This window comes from Hyla sarda, unplaced genomic scaffold, assembly GCF_029499605.1.
Source record: "Hyla sarda isolate aHylSar1 unplaced genomic scaffold, aHylSar1.hap1 scaffold_705, whole genome shotgun sequence".
NCBI classification, from domain to species: domain Eukaryota; kingdom Metazoa; phylum Chordata; class Amphibia; order Anura; family Hylidae; genus Hyla; species Hyla sarda.
In genome coordinates this window covers 168,516-182,000 of record NW_026610724.1, presented here as the reverse complement: position 1 = coordinate 182,000, position 13,485 = coordinate 168,516, and the positions used below count along the sequence as shown (strand labels likewise).

Below are 13,485 nucleotides of genomic sequence, written 5' to 3'. Positions count from 1 at the left end.
GGTCCCCAGATAGGGAACGTATGTATCAGTATGTGCTCACAAGTTACCCAAGTGCAAGTATTCACACAAAAAAAAAACGTGCCTCAGGATGCGATCTGTCGCAAGATCCTTTCTTTTTTTACACTTGATCTAAGCCAAAAGGCCTAGAGGGGATAACCGGGAAAGGGGTGGACCCAACCATGTCCCCTTCATGAGCACTCACATTACTCATAGGAATGGAAGGAAGGCTGGCAGCCAACCAGCCTCCCATACACTCTCTGGGTGGGTGGCAGTCAGCCACCCATACATACATACAGCACAGGCTAAACCCACATCATCAATTAAAAAAAGGACAGGCAACCATTGCACTCTGATGGAGCATTTAGCAATGCAATCCATAGCCTGGCTTTTGCCTGAACCCCCATCACTCCTCCTCTTGCATATAAGACAATATTTCAGATCTGCATATGAAAACAACACGCCTACCTTTGTTGCACATAGCTGCCTGCCTGTCTCTAGTTACCCCACTGGCTGTAGCTGCGTCCCTTCCGACATGGAATAACACCAACTGTAACGATAAACTGAAAATTAACAGTATAAACCTGCATCATTTTGGACTCTGGTATTTGCTGAATCCGGGTGACCTGACAATCGATGGTGGTGCCGCTGGTGATTCTGGCCTTCTTGGAATCTGTTGGGCCTATGTGTTAGCTAACACATCACTTGGGTATCCATGGTAACTACCACAACATGGTCATCTGCAGTTTTGCAGTTTACATCTAGCCCGTGGCATTGAATGGCATTTTAAAAGTGCTAAGGGTCCTGGTGCAATAATCCTCCCATGAGGATCAGCCTCAACGGCTTTGTAGATTGCACTCATGTCAGCAACTCCATATACATTTTTTTTTCTTCATGCTTCTTTCTTCATCCTTTTTTCTTTCTGTCATTCAGACTTTCATTCATTCGATCTCTCTCACTCACTTGCTTTAACTCATTTGTTCTCACTCACTCACTCACTCAATCACTCACTCACTCATTCACTCTCACTCACTCTCACTCTCTCACTCACTCGCTCACTAAGTCAGTCTCTCTCTCTCTCTCTTTTTCTTTTTATATATATTTTTTTCCGTCTTCTTCTTCTTCTTCTTCAGACCCTGTCATAGCACTAATGCCTTTCCAATACCACCAGCAGATGGAGACACTCCATTGCAACATTGGTTGTGAGCAGCAGTTTCTAAAAACAAATGCCTCATGGCGGATTTCCCATCCATCAATGGATGGTAAATTTTGTTTATATCATTCACTGACCACAGAAACCAATGCATGGTCAAGCAACAGCAATGACACACCCTTGTGTATAGGCATGAGACCCTCACGTCATTTAACAGGATTCAGCACCACCCACAAGACAGCTACCTGTCATGTCATGTCAAACCTGCACAGGTGTGCTAGATTATTATTATTTAGTTTTATTTTATTTTTTTACACCAATCAGTGTGCAAACATGGTCATTAAAACGCTAAATGAATAGACGTTCATAAACCAGTCAGTGCAACTCATCATTTTGGTCTCCAATTCTCAAACTCAAATTCTCACCCACGGAGGATTAAATGAGAATCTTTCTTGTTTAACACTGGAATGGGGTGGTGCACTGTTCACTACCCGAAGATACTGCCACATTGGGTCAATGCATAAGGCGACAGAAGCAAGCTTCCAAATCAGCTCCCTTTCTCAAAAATCCATTTAATTTATGGTCCCCAGATAGGGAACGTATGTATCAGTATGTGCTCACAAGTCACCCAAGTGCAAGTATTCACACAAAAAAAAAAAAACGTGCCTCAGGATGCGATCTGTCGCAAGATCCTTTCTTTTTTACACTTGATCTAAACCAAAAGGCCTAGAGGGGATAACCGGGAAAGGGGTGGACCCAACCATGTCCCCTTCATGAGCACTCACATTACTCATAGGAATGGAAGGAAGGCTGGCAGCCAACCAGCCTCCCATACACTCTCTGGGTGGGTGGCAGTCAGCCACCCATACATACATACAGCACAGGCTAAACCCACATCATCACTTAAAAAAAGGACAGGCGACCATTGCACTCTGATGGAGCATTTAGCAATGCAATCCATAGCCTGGCTTTTGCCTGAACCCCCATCACTTCTCCTCTTGCATATAAGACAATATTTCAGATCTGCATATGAAAACAACACGCCTACCTTTGTTGCACATAGCTGCCTGCCTGTCTCTAGTTACCCCACTGGCTGTAGCTGCGTCCCTTCCGACATGGAATAACACCAACTGTAACGATAAACTGAAAATTAACAGTATAAACCTGCATCATTTTGGACTCTGGTATTTGCTGAATCCGGGTGACCTGACAATCGATGGTGGTGCCGCTGGTGATTCTGGCCTTCTTGGAATCTGTTGGGCCTATGTGTTAGCTCACACATCACTTGGGTATCCATGGTAACTACCACAACATGGTCATCTGCAGTTTACATCTAGCCCGTGGCATTGAATGGCATTTTAAAAGTGCTAAGGGTCCTGGTGCAATAATCCTCCCATGAGGATCAGCCTCAACGGCTTTGTAGATTGCACTCATGTCAGCAACTCCATATACATTTTTTTTTCTTCATGCTTCTTTCTTCATCCTTTTTTCTTTCTGTCATTCAGACTTTCATTCATTCGATCTCTCTCACTCACTTGCTTTAACTCATTTGTTCTCACTCACTCACTCACTCAATCACTCACTCACTCATTCACTCTCACTCACTCTCACTCTCTCACTCACTCGCTCACTAAGTCAGTCTCTCTCTCTCTCTCTCTCTTTTTCTTTTTATATATATTTTTTTCCGTCTTCTTCTTCTTCTTCTTCAGACCCTGTCATAGCACTAATGCCTTTCCAATACCACCAGCAGATGGAGACACTCCATTGCAACATTGGTTGTGAGCAGCAGTTTCTAAAAACAAATGCCTCATGGCGGATTTCCCATCCATCAATGGATGGTAAATTTTGTTTTTATCATTCACTGACCACAGAAACCAATGCATGGTCAAGCAACAGCAATGACACACCCTTGTGTATAGGCATGAGACCCTCACATCATTTAACAGGATTCAGCACCACCCACAAGACAGCTACCTGTCATGTCATGTCAAACCTGCACAGGTGTGCTAGATTATTATTATTTAGTTTTATTTTATTTTTTTACACCAATCAGTGTGCAAACATGGTCATTAAAACGCTAAATGAATAGACGTTCATAAACCAGTCAGTGCAACTCATCATTTTGGTCTCCAATTCTCAAACTCAAATTCTCACCCACGGAGGATTAAATGAGAATCTTTCTTGTTTAACACTGGAATGGGGTGGTGCACTGTTCACTACCCGAAGATACTGCCACATCGGGTCAATGCATAGGGCGACAGAAGCAAGCTTCCAAATCAGCTCCCTTTCTCAAAAATCCATTTAATTTATGGTCCCCAGATAGGGAACGTATGTATCAGTATGTGCTCACAAGTAACCCAAGTGCAAGTATTCACACAAAAAAAAACGTGCCTCAGGATGCGATCTGTCGCAAGATCCTTTCTTTTTTTACACTTGATCTAAGCCAAAAGGCCTAGAGGGGATAACCGGGAAAGGGGTGGACCCAACCATGTCCCCTTCATGAGCACTCACATTACTCATAGGAATGGAAGGAAGGCTGGCAGCCAACCAGCCTCCCATACACTCTCTGGGTGGGTGGCAGTCAGCCACCCATACATACATACAGCACAGGCTAAACCCACATCATCACTTAAAAAAAGGACAGGCGACCATTGCACTCTGATGGAGCATTTAGCAATGCAATCCATAGCCTGGCTTTTGCCTGAACCCCCATCACTCCTCCTCTTGCATATAAGACAATATTTCAGATCTGCATATGAAAACAACACGCCTACCTTTGTTGCACATAGCTGCCTGCCTGTCTCTAGTTACCCCACTGGCTGTAGCTGCGTCCCTTCCGACATGGAATAACACCAACTGTAACGATAAACTGAAAATTAACAGTATAAACCTGCATCATTTTGGACTCTGGTATTTGCTGAATCCGGGTGACCTGACAATCGATGGTGGTGCCGCTGGTGATTCTGGCCTTCTTGGAATCTGTTGGGCCTATGTGTTAGCTCACACATCACTTGGGTATCCATGGTAACTACCACAACATGGTCATCTGCAGTTTACATCTAGCCCGTGGCATTGAATGGCATTTTAAAAGTGCTAAGGGTCCTGGTGCAATAATCCTCCCATGAGGATCAGCCTCAACGGCTTTGTAGATTGCACTCATGTCAGCAACTCCATATACATTTTTTTTTCTTCATGCTTCTTTCTTCATCCTTTTTTCTTTCTGTCATTCAGACTTTCATTCATTCGATCTCTCTCACTCACTTGCTTTAACTCATTTGTTCTCACTCACTCACTCACTCAATCACTCACTCACTCATTCACTCTCACTCACTCTCACTCTCTCACTCACTCGCTCACTAAGTCAGTCTCTCTCTCTCTCTCTCTCTTTTTCTTTTTATATATATTTTTTTCCGTCTTCTTCTTCTTCTTCTTCTTCTTCAGACCCTGTCATAGCACTAATGCCTTTCCAATACCACCAGCAGATGGAGACACTCCATTGCAACATTGGTTGTGAGCAGCAGTTTCTAAAAACAAATGCCTCATGGCGGATTTCCCATCCATCAATGGATGGTAAATTTTGTTTTTATCATTCACTGACCACAGATACCAATGCATGGTCAAGCAACAGCAATGACACACCCTTGTGTATAGGCATGAGACCCTCACGTCATTTAACAGGATTCAGCACCACCCACAAGACAGCTACCTGTCATGTCATGTCAAACCTGCACAGGTGTGCTAGATTATTATTATTTAGCTTTATTTTATTTTTTTACACCAATCAGTGTGCAAACATGGTCATTAAAACGCTAAATGAATAGACGTTCATAAACCAGACAGTGCAACTCATCATTTTGGTCTCCAATTCTCAAACTCAAATTCTCACCCACGGAGGATTAAATGAGAATCTTTCTTGTTTAACACTGGAATGGGGTGGTGCACTGTTCACTACCCGAATATACTGCCACATCGGGTCAATGCATAGGGCGACAGAAGCAAGCTTCCAAATCAGCTCCCTTTCTCAAAAATCCATTTAATTTATGGTCCCCAGATAGGGAACGTATGTATCAGTATGTGCTCACAAGTCACCCAAGTGCAAGTATTCACACAAAAAAAAACGTGCCTCAGGATGCGATCTGTCGCAAGATCCTTTCTTTTTTTACACTTGATCTAAGCCAAAATGCCTAGAGGGGATAACCGGGAAAGGGGTGGACCCAACCATGTCCCCTTCATGAGCACTCACATTACTCATAGGAATGGAAGGAAGGCTGGCAGCCAACCAGCCTCCCATACACTCTCTGGGTGGGTGGCAGTCAGCCACCCATACATACATACAGCACAGGCTAAACCCACATCATCACTTAAAAAAAGGACAGGCGACCATTGCACTCTGATGGAGCATTTAGCAATGCAATCCATAGCCTGGCTTTTGCCTGAACCCCCATCACTCCTCCTCTTGCATATAAGACAATATTTCAGATCTGCATATGAAAACAACACGCCTACCTTTGTTGCACATAGCTGCCTGCCTGTCTCTAGTTACCCCACTGGCTGTAGCTGCGTCCCTTCCGACATGGAATAACACCAACTGTAACGATAAACTGAAAATTAACAGTATAAACCTGCATCATTTTGGACTCTGGTATTTGCTGAATCCGGGTGACCTGACAATCGATGGTGGTGCCGCTGGTGATTCTGGCCTTCTTGGAATCTGTTGGGCCTATGTGTTAGCTCACACATCACTTGGGTATCCATGGTAACTACCACAACATGGTCATCTGCATTTTACATGTAGCCCGTGGCATTGAATGGCATTTTAAAAGTGCTAAGGGTCCTGGTGCAATAATTCTCCCATGAGGATCAGCCTCAACGGCTTTGTAGATTGCACTCATGTCAGCAACTCCATATACATTTTTTTTTCTTCATGCTTCTTTCTTCATCCTTTTTTCTTTCTGTCATTCAGACTTTCATTCATTCGATCTCTCTCACTCACTTGCTTTAACTCATTTGTTCTCACTCACTCACTCACTCAATCACTCACTCACTCATTCACTCTCACTCACTCTCACTCTCTCACTCACTCGCTCACTAAGTCAGTCTCTCTCTCTCTCTCTCTCTTTTTCTTTTTATATATATTTTTTTCCGTCTTCTTCTTCTTCTTCTTCTTCTTCAGACCCTGTCATAGCACTAATGCCTTTCCAATACCACCAGCAGATGGAGACACTCCATTGCAACATTGGTTGTGAGCAGCAGTTTCTAAAAACAAATGCCTCATGGCGGATTTCCCATCCATCAATGGATGGTAAATTTTGTTTTTATCATTCACTGACCACAGATACCAATGCATGGTCAAGCAACAGCAATGACACACCCTTGTGTATAGGCATGAGACCCTCACGTCATTTAACAGGATTCAGCACCACCCACAAGACAGCTACCTGTCATGTCATGTCAAACCTGCACAGGTGTGCTAGATTATTATTATTTAGTTTTATTTTATTTTTTTACACCAATCAGTGTGCAAACATGGTCATTAAAACGCTAAATGAATAGACGTTCATAAACCAGTCAGTGCAACTCATCATTTTGGTCTCCAATTCTCAAACTCAAATTCTCACCCACGGAGGATTAAATGAGAATCTTTCTTGTTTAACACTGGAATGGGGTGGTGCACTGTTCACTACCCGAATATACTGCCACATCGGGTCAATGCATAGGGCGACAGAAGCAAGCTTCCAAATCAGCTCCCTTTCTCAAAAATCCATTTAATTTATGGTCCCCAGATAGGGAACGTATGTATCAGTATGTGCTCACAAGTCACCCAAGTGCAAGTATTCACACAAAAAAAAACGTGCCTCAGGATGCGATCTGTCGCAAGATCCTTTCTTTTTTTACACTTGATCTAAGCCAAAAGGCCTAGAGGGGATAACCGGGAAAGGGGTGGACCCAACCATGTCCCCTTCATGAGCACTCACATTACTCATAGGAATGGAAGGAAGGCTGGCAGCCAACCAGCCTCCCATACACTCTCTGGGTGGGTGGCAGTCAGCCACCCATACATACATACAGCACAGGCTAAACCCACATCATCACTTAAAAAAGGACAGGCGACCATTGCACTCTGATGGAGCATTTAGCAATGCAATCCATAGCCTGGCTTTTGCCTGAACCCCCATCACTCCTCCTCTTGCATATAAGACAATATTTCAGATCTGCATATGAAAACAACACGCCTACCTTTGTTGCACATAGCTGCCTGCCTGTCTCTAGTTACCCCACTGGCTGTAGCTGCGTCCCTTCCGACATGGAATAACACCAACTGTAACGATAAACTGAAAATTAACAGTATAAACCTGCATCATTTTGGACTCTGGTATTTGCTGAATCCGGGTGACCTGACAATCGATGGTGGTGCCGCTGGTGATTCTGGCCTTCTTGGAATCTGTTGGGCCTATGTGTTAGCTCACACATCACTTGGGTATCCATGGTAACTACCACAACATGGTCATCTGCAGTTTACATCTAGCCCGTGGCATTGAATGGCATTTTAAAAGTGCTAAGGGTCCTGGTGCAATAATCCTCCCATGAGGATCAGCCTCAACGGCTTTGTAGATTGCACTCATGTCAGCAACTCCATATACATTTTTTTTTCTTCATGCTTCTTTCTTCATCCTTTTTTCTTTCTGTCATTCAGACTTTCATTCATTCGATCTCTCTCACTCACTTGCTTTAACTCATTTGTTCTCACTCACTCACTCACTCACTCACTCAATCACTCACTCACTCATTCACTCTCACTCACTCTCACTCTCTCACTCACTCGCTCACTAAGTCAGTCTCTCTCTCTCTCTCTCTCTCTCTTTTTCTTTTTATATATATTTTTTTCCGTCTTCTTCTTCTTCTTCTTCTTCTTCTTCTTCAGACCCTGTCATAGCACTAATGCCTTTCCAATACCACCAGCAGATGGAGACACTCCATTGCAACATTGGTTGTGAGCAGCAGTTTCTAAAAACAAATGCCTCATGGCGGATTTCCCATCCATCAATGGATGGTAAATTTTGTTTTTATCATTCACTGACCACAGATACCAATGCATGGTCAAGCAACAGCAATGACACACCCTTGTGTATAGGCATGAGACCCTCACGTCATTTAACAGGATTCAGCACCACCCACAAGACAGCTACCTGTCATGTCATGTCAAACCTGCACAGGTGTGCTAGATTATTATTATTTAGTTTTATTTTATTTTTTTACACCAATCAGTGTGCAAACATGGTCATTAAAACGCTAAATGAATAGACGTTCATAAACCAGTCAGTGCAACTCATCATTTTGGTCTCCAATTCTCAAACTCAAATTCTCACCCACGGAGGATTAAATGAGAATCTTTCTTGTTTAACACTGGAATGGGGTGGTGCACTGTTCACTACCCGAATATACTGCCACATCGGGTCAATGCATAGGGCGACAGAAGCAAGCTTCCAAATCAGCTCCCTTTCTCAAAAATCCATTTAATTTATGGTCCCCAGATAGGGAACGTATGTATCAGTATGTGCTCACAAGTCACCCAAGTGCAAGTATTCACACAAAAAAAAACGTGCCTCAGGATGCGATCTGTCGCAAGATCCTTTCTTTTTTTACACTTGATCTAAGCCAAAAGGCCTAGAGGGGATAACCGGGAAAGGGGTGGACCCAACCATGTCCCCTTCATGAGCACTCACATTACTCATAGGAATGGAAGGAAGGCTGGCAGCCAACCAGCCTCCCATACACTCTCTGGGTGGGTGGCAGTCAGCCACCCATACATACATACAGCACAGGCTAAACCCACATCATCACTTAAAAAAAGGACAGGCGACCATTGCACTCTGATGGAGCATTTAGCAATGCAATCCATAGCCTGGCTTTTGCCTGAACCCCCATCACTCCTCCTCTTGCATATAAGACAATATTTCAGATCTGCATATGAAAACAACACGCCTACCTTTGTTGCACATAGCTGCCTGCCTGTCTCTAGTTACCCCACTGGCTGTAGCTGCGTCCCTTCCGACATGGAATAACACCAACTGTAACGATAAACTGAAAATTAACAGTATAAACCTGCATCATTTTGGACTCTGGTATTTGCTGAATCCGGGTGACCTGACAATCGATGGTGGTGCCGCTGGTGATTCTGGCCTTCTTGGAATCTGTTGGGCCTATGTGTTAGCTCACACATCACTTGGGTATCCATGGTAACTACCACAACATGGTCATCTGCAGTTTACATCTAGCCCGTGGCATTGAATGGCATTTTAAAAGTGCTAAGGGTCCTGGTGCAATAATCCTCCCATGAGGATCAGCCTCAACGGCTTTGTAGATTGCACTCATGTCAGCAACTCCATATACATTTTTTTTTCTTCATGCTTCTTTCTTCATCCTTTTTTCTTTCTGTCATTCAGACTTTCATTCATTCGATCTCTCTCACTCACTTGCTTTAACTCATTTGTTCTCACTCACTCACTCAATCACTCACTCACTCATTCACTCTCACTCACTCTCACTCTCTCACTCACTCGCTCACTAAGTCAGTCTCTCTCTCTCTCTCTCTCTTTTTCTTTTTATATATATTTTTTTCCGTCTTCTTCTTCTTCTTCTTCTTCTTCTTCTTCAGACCCTGTCATAGCACTAATGCCTTTCCAATACCACCAGCAGATGGAGACACTCCATTGCAACATTGGTTGTGAGCAGCAGTTTCTAAAAACAAATGCCTCATGGCGGATTTCCCATCCATCAATGGATGGTAAATTTTGTTTTTATCATTCACTGACCACAGATACCAATGCATGGTCAAGCAACAGCAATGACACACCCTTGTGTATAGGCATGAGACCCTCACGTCATTTAACAGGATTCAGCACCACCCACAAGACAGCTACCTGTCATGTCATGTCAAACCTGCACAGGTGTGCTAGATTATTATTATTTAGTTTTATTTTATTTTTTTACACCAATCAGTGTGCAAACATGGTCATTAAAACGCTAAATGAATAGACGTTCATAAACCAGTCAGTGCAACTCATCATTTTGGTCTCCAATTCTCAAACTCAAATTCTCACCCACGGAGGATTAAATGAGAATCTTTCTTGTTTAACACTGGAATGGGGTGGTGCACTGTTCACTACCCGAATATACTGCCACATCGGGTCAATGCATAGGGCGACAGAAGCAAGCTTCCAAATCAGCTCCCTTTCTCAAAAATCCATTTAATTTATGGTCCCCAGATAGGGAACGTATGTATCAGTATGTGCTCACAAGTCACCCAAGTGCAAGTATTCACACAAAAAAAAACATGCCTCAGGATGCGATCTGTCGCAAGATCATTTCTTTTTTTACACTTGATCTAAGCCAAAAGGCCTAGAGGGGATAACCGGGAAAGGGGTGGACCCAACCATGTCCCCTTCATGAGCACTCACATTACTCATAGGAATGGAAGGAAGGCTGGCAGCCAACCAGCCTCCCATACACTCTCTGGGTGGGTGGCAGTCAGCCACCCATACATACATACAGCACAGGCTAAACCCACATCATCACTTAAAAAAAGGACAGGCGACCATTGCACTCTGATGGAGCATTTAGCAATGCAATCCATAGCCTGGCTTTTGCCTGAACCCCCATCACTCCTCCTCTTGCATATAAGACAATATTTCAGATCTGCATATGAAAACAACACGCCTACCTTTGTTGCACATAGCTGCCTGCCTGTCTCTAGTTACCCCACTGGCTGTAGCTGCGTCCCTTCCGACATGGAATAACACCAACTGTAACGATAAACTGAAAATTAACAGTATAAACCTGCATCATTTTGGACTCTGGTATTTGCTGAATCCGGGTGACCTGACAATCGATGGTGGTGCCGCTGGTGATTCTGGCCTTCTTGGAATCTGTTGGGCCTATGTGTTAGCTCACACATCACTTGGGTATCCATGGTAACTACCACAACGTGGTCATCTGCAGTTTACATCTAGCCCGTGGCATTGAATGGCATTTTAAAAGTGCTAAGGGTCCTGGTGCAATAATCCTCCCATGAGGATCAGCCTCAACGGCTTTGTAGATTGCACTCATGTCAGCAACTCCATATACATTTTTTTTTTCTTCATGCTTCTTTCTTCATCCTTTTTTCTTTCTGTCATTCAGACTTTCATTCATTCGATCTCTCTCACTCACTTGCTTTAACTCATTTGTTCTCACTCACTCACTCACTCACTCAATCACTCACTCACTCATTCACTCTCACTCACTCTCACTCTCTCACTCACTCGCTCACTAAGTCAGTCTCTCTCTCTCTCTCTCTCTCTTTTTCTTTTTATATATATTTTTTTCCGTCTTCTTCTTCTTCTTCTTCTTCAGACCCTGTCATAGCACTAATGCCTTTCCAATACCACCAGCAGATGGAGACACTCCATTGCAACATTGGTTGTGAGCAGCAGTTTCTAAAAACAAATGCCTCATGGCGGATTTCCCATCCATCAATGGATGGTAAATTTTGTTTTTATCATTCACTGACCACAGATACCAATGCATGGTCAAGCAACAGCAATGACACACCCTTGTGTATAGGCATGAGACCCTCACGTCATTTAACAGGATTCAGCACCACCCACAAGACAGCTACCTGTCATGTCATGTCAAACCTGCACAGGTGTGCTAGATTATTATTATTTAGTTTTATTTTATTTTTTTACACCAATCAGTGTGCAAACATGGTCATTAAAACGCTAAATGAATAGACGTTCATAAACCAGTCAGTGCAACTCATCATTTTGGTCTCCAATTCTCAAACTCAAATTCTCACCCACGGAGGATTAAATGAGAATCTTTCTTGTTTAACACTGGAATGGGGTGGTGCACTGTTCACTACCCGAATATACTGCCACATCGGGTCAATGCATAGGGCGACAGAAGCAAGCTTCCAAATCAGCTCCCTTTCTCAAAAATCCATTTAATTTATGGTCCCCAGATAGGGAACGTATGTATCAGTATGTGCTCACAAGTCACCCAAGTGCAAGTATTCACACAAAAAAAAACGTGCCTCAGGATGCGATCTGTCGCAAGATCCTTTCTTTTTTTACACTTGATCTAAGCCAAAAGGCCTAGAGGGGATAACCGGGAAAGGGGTGGACCCAACCATGTCCCCTTCATGAGCACTCACATTACTCATAGGAATGGAAGGAAGGCTGGCAGCCAACCAGCCTCCCATACACTCTCTGGGTGGGTGGCAGTCAGCCACCCATACATACATACAGCACAGGCTAAACCCACATCATCACTTAAAAAAAGGACAGGCGACCATTGCACTCTGATGGAGCATTTAGCAATGCAATCCATAGCCTGGCTTTTGCCTGAACCCCCATCACTCCTCCTCTTGCATATAAGACAATATTTCAGATCTGCATATGAAAACAACACGCCTACCTTTGTTGCACATAGCTGCCTGCCTGTCTCTAGTTACCCCACTGGCTGTAGCTGCGTCCCTTCCGACATGGAATAACACCAACTGTAACGATAAACTGAAAATTAACAGTATAAACCTGCATCATTTTGGACTCTGGTATTTGCTGAATCCGGGTGACCTGACAATCGATGGTGGTGCCGCTGGTGATTCTGGCCTTCTTGGAATCTGTTGGGCCTATGTGTTAGCTCACACATCACTTGGGTATCCATGGTAACTACCACAACATGGTCATCTGCAGTTTACATCTAGCCCGTGGCATTGAATGGCATTTTAAAAGTGCTAAGGGTCCTGGTGCAATAATCCTCCCATGAGGATCAGCCTCAACGGCTTTGTAGATTGCACTCATGTCAGCAACTCCATATACATTTTTTTTTCTTCATGCTTCTTTCTTCATCCTTTTTTCTTTCTGTCATTCAGACTTTCATTCATTCGATCTCTCTCACTCACTTGCTTTAACTCATTTGTTCTCACTCACTCACTCACTCACTCAATCACTCACTCACTCATTCACTCTCACTCACTCTCACTCTCTCACTCACTCGCTCACTAAGTCAGTCTCTCTCTCTCTCTCTTTTTCTTTTTATATATATTTTTTTCCGTCTTCTTCTTCTTCTTCTTCTTCTTCTTCAGACCCTGTCATAGCACTAATGCCTTTCCAATACCACCAGCAGATGGAGACACTCCATTGCAACATTGGTTGTGAGCAGCAGTTTCTAAAAACAAATGCCTCATGGCGGATTTCCCATCCATCAATGGATGGTAAATTTTGTTTTTATCATTCACTGACCACAGATACCAATGCATGGTCAAGCAACAGCAATGACACACCCTTGTGTAT

General features: G+C 43.5%; 7 pseudogenes; all 7 read right to left on the bottom strand.

Annotated features, from left to right (window-relative positions):
- Positions 1–1,620: 1,620 nt before the first annotated feature.
- On the bottom strand, positions 1,621–1,887 carry LOC130344176 (U2 spliceosomal RNA; annotated as a pseudogene).
- A 1,462-nt stretch (positions 1,888–3,349) lies between these two features.
- On the bottom strand, positions 3,350–3,613 carry LOC130344142 (U2 spliceosomal RNA; annotated as a pseudogene).
- A 1,468-nt stretch (positions 3,614–5,081) lies between these two features.
- Positions 5,082–5,345, bottom strand: LOC130344174 (U2 spliceosomal RNA; annotated as a pseudogene).
- A 1,468-nt stretch (positions 5,346–6,813) lies between these two features.
- Positions 6,814–7,077, bottom strand: LOC130344128 (U2 spliceosomal RNA; annotated as a pseudogene).
- Positions 7,078–8,562: 1,485 nt separating this feature from the next.
- LOC130344127 (U2 spliceosomal RNA) lies at positions 8,563–8,826 on the bottom strand (annotated as a pseudogene).
- A 1,470-nt stretch (positions 8,827–10,296) lies between these two features.
- LOC130344208 (U2 spliceosomal RNA) lies at positions 10,297–10,560 on the bottom strand (annotated as a pseudogene).
- Positions 10,561–12,032: 1,472 nt separating this feature from the next.
- LOC130344125 (U2 spliceosomal RNA) lies at positions 12,033–12,296 on the bottom strand (annotated as a pseudogene).
- Between the last annotated feature and the right edge of the window lie 1,189 nt (positions 12,297–13,485).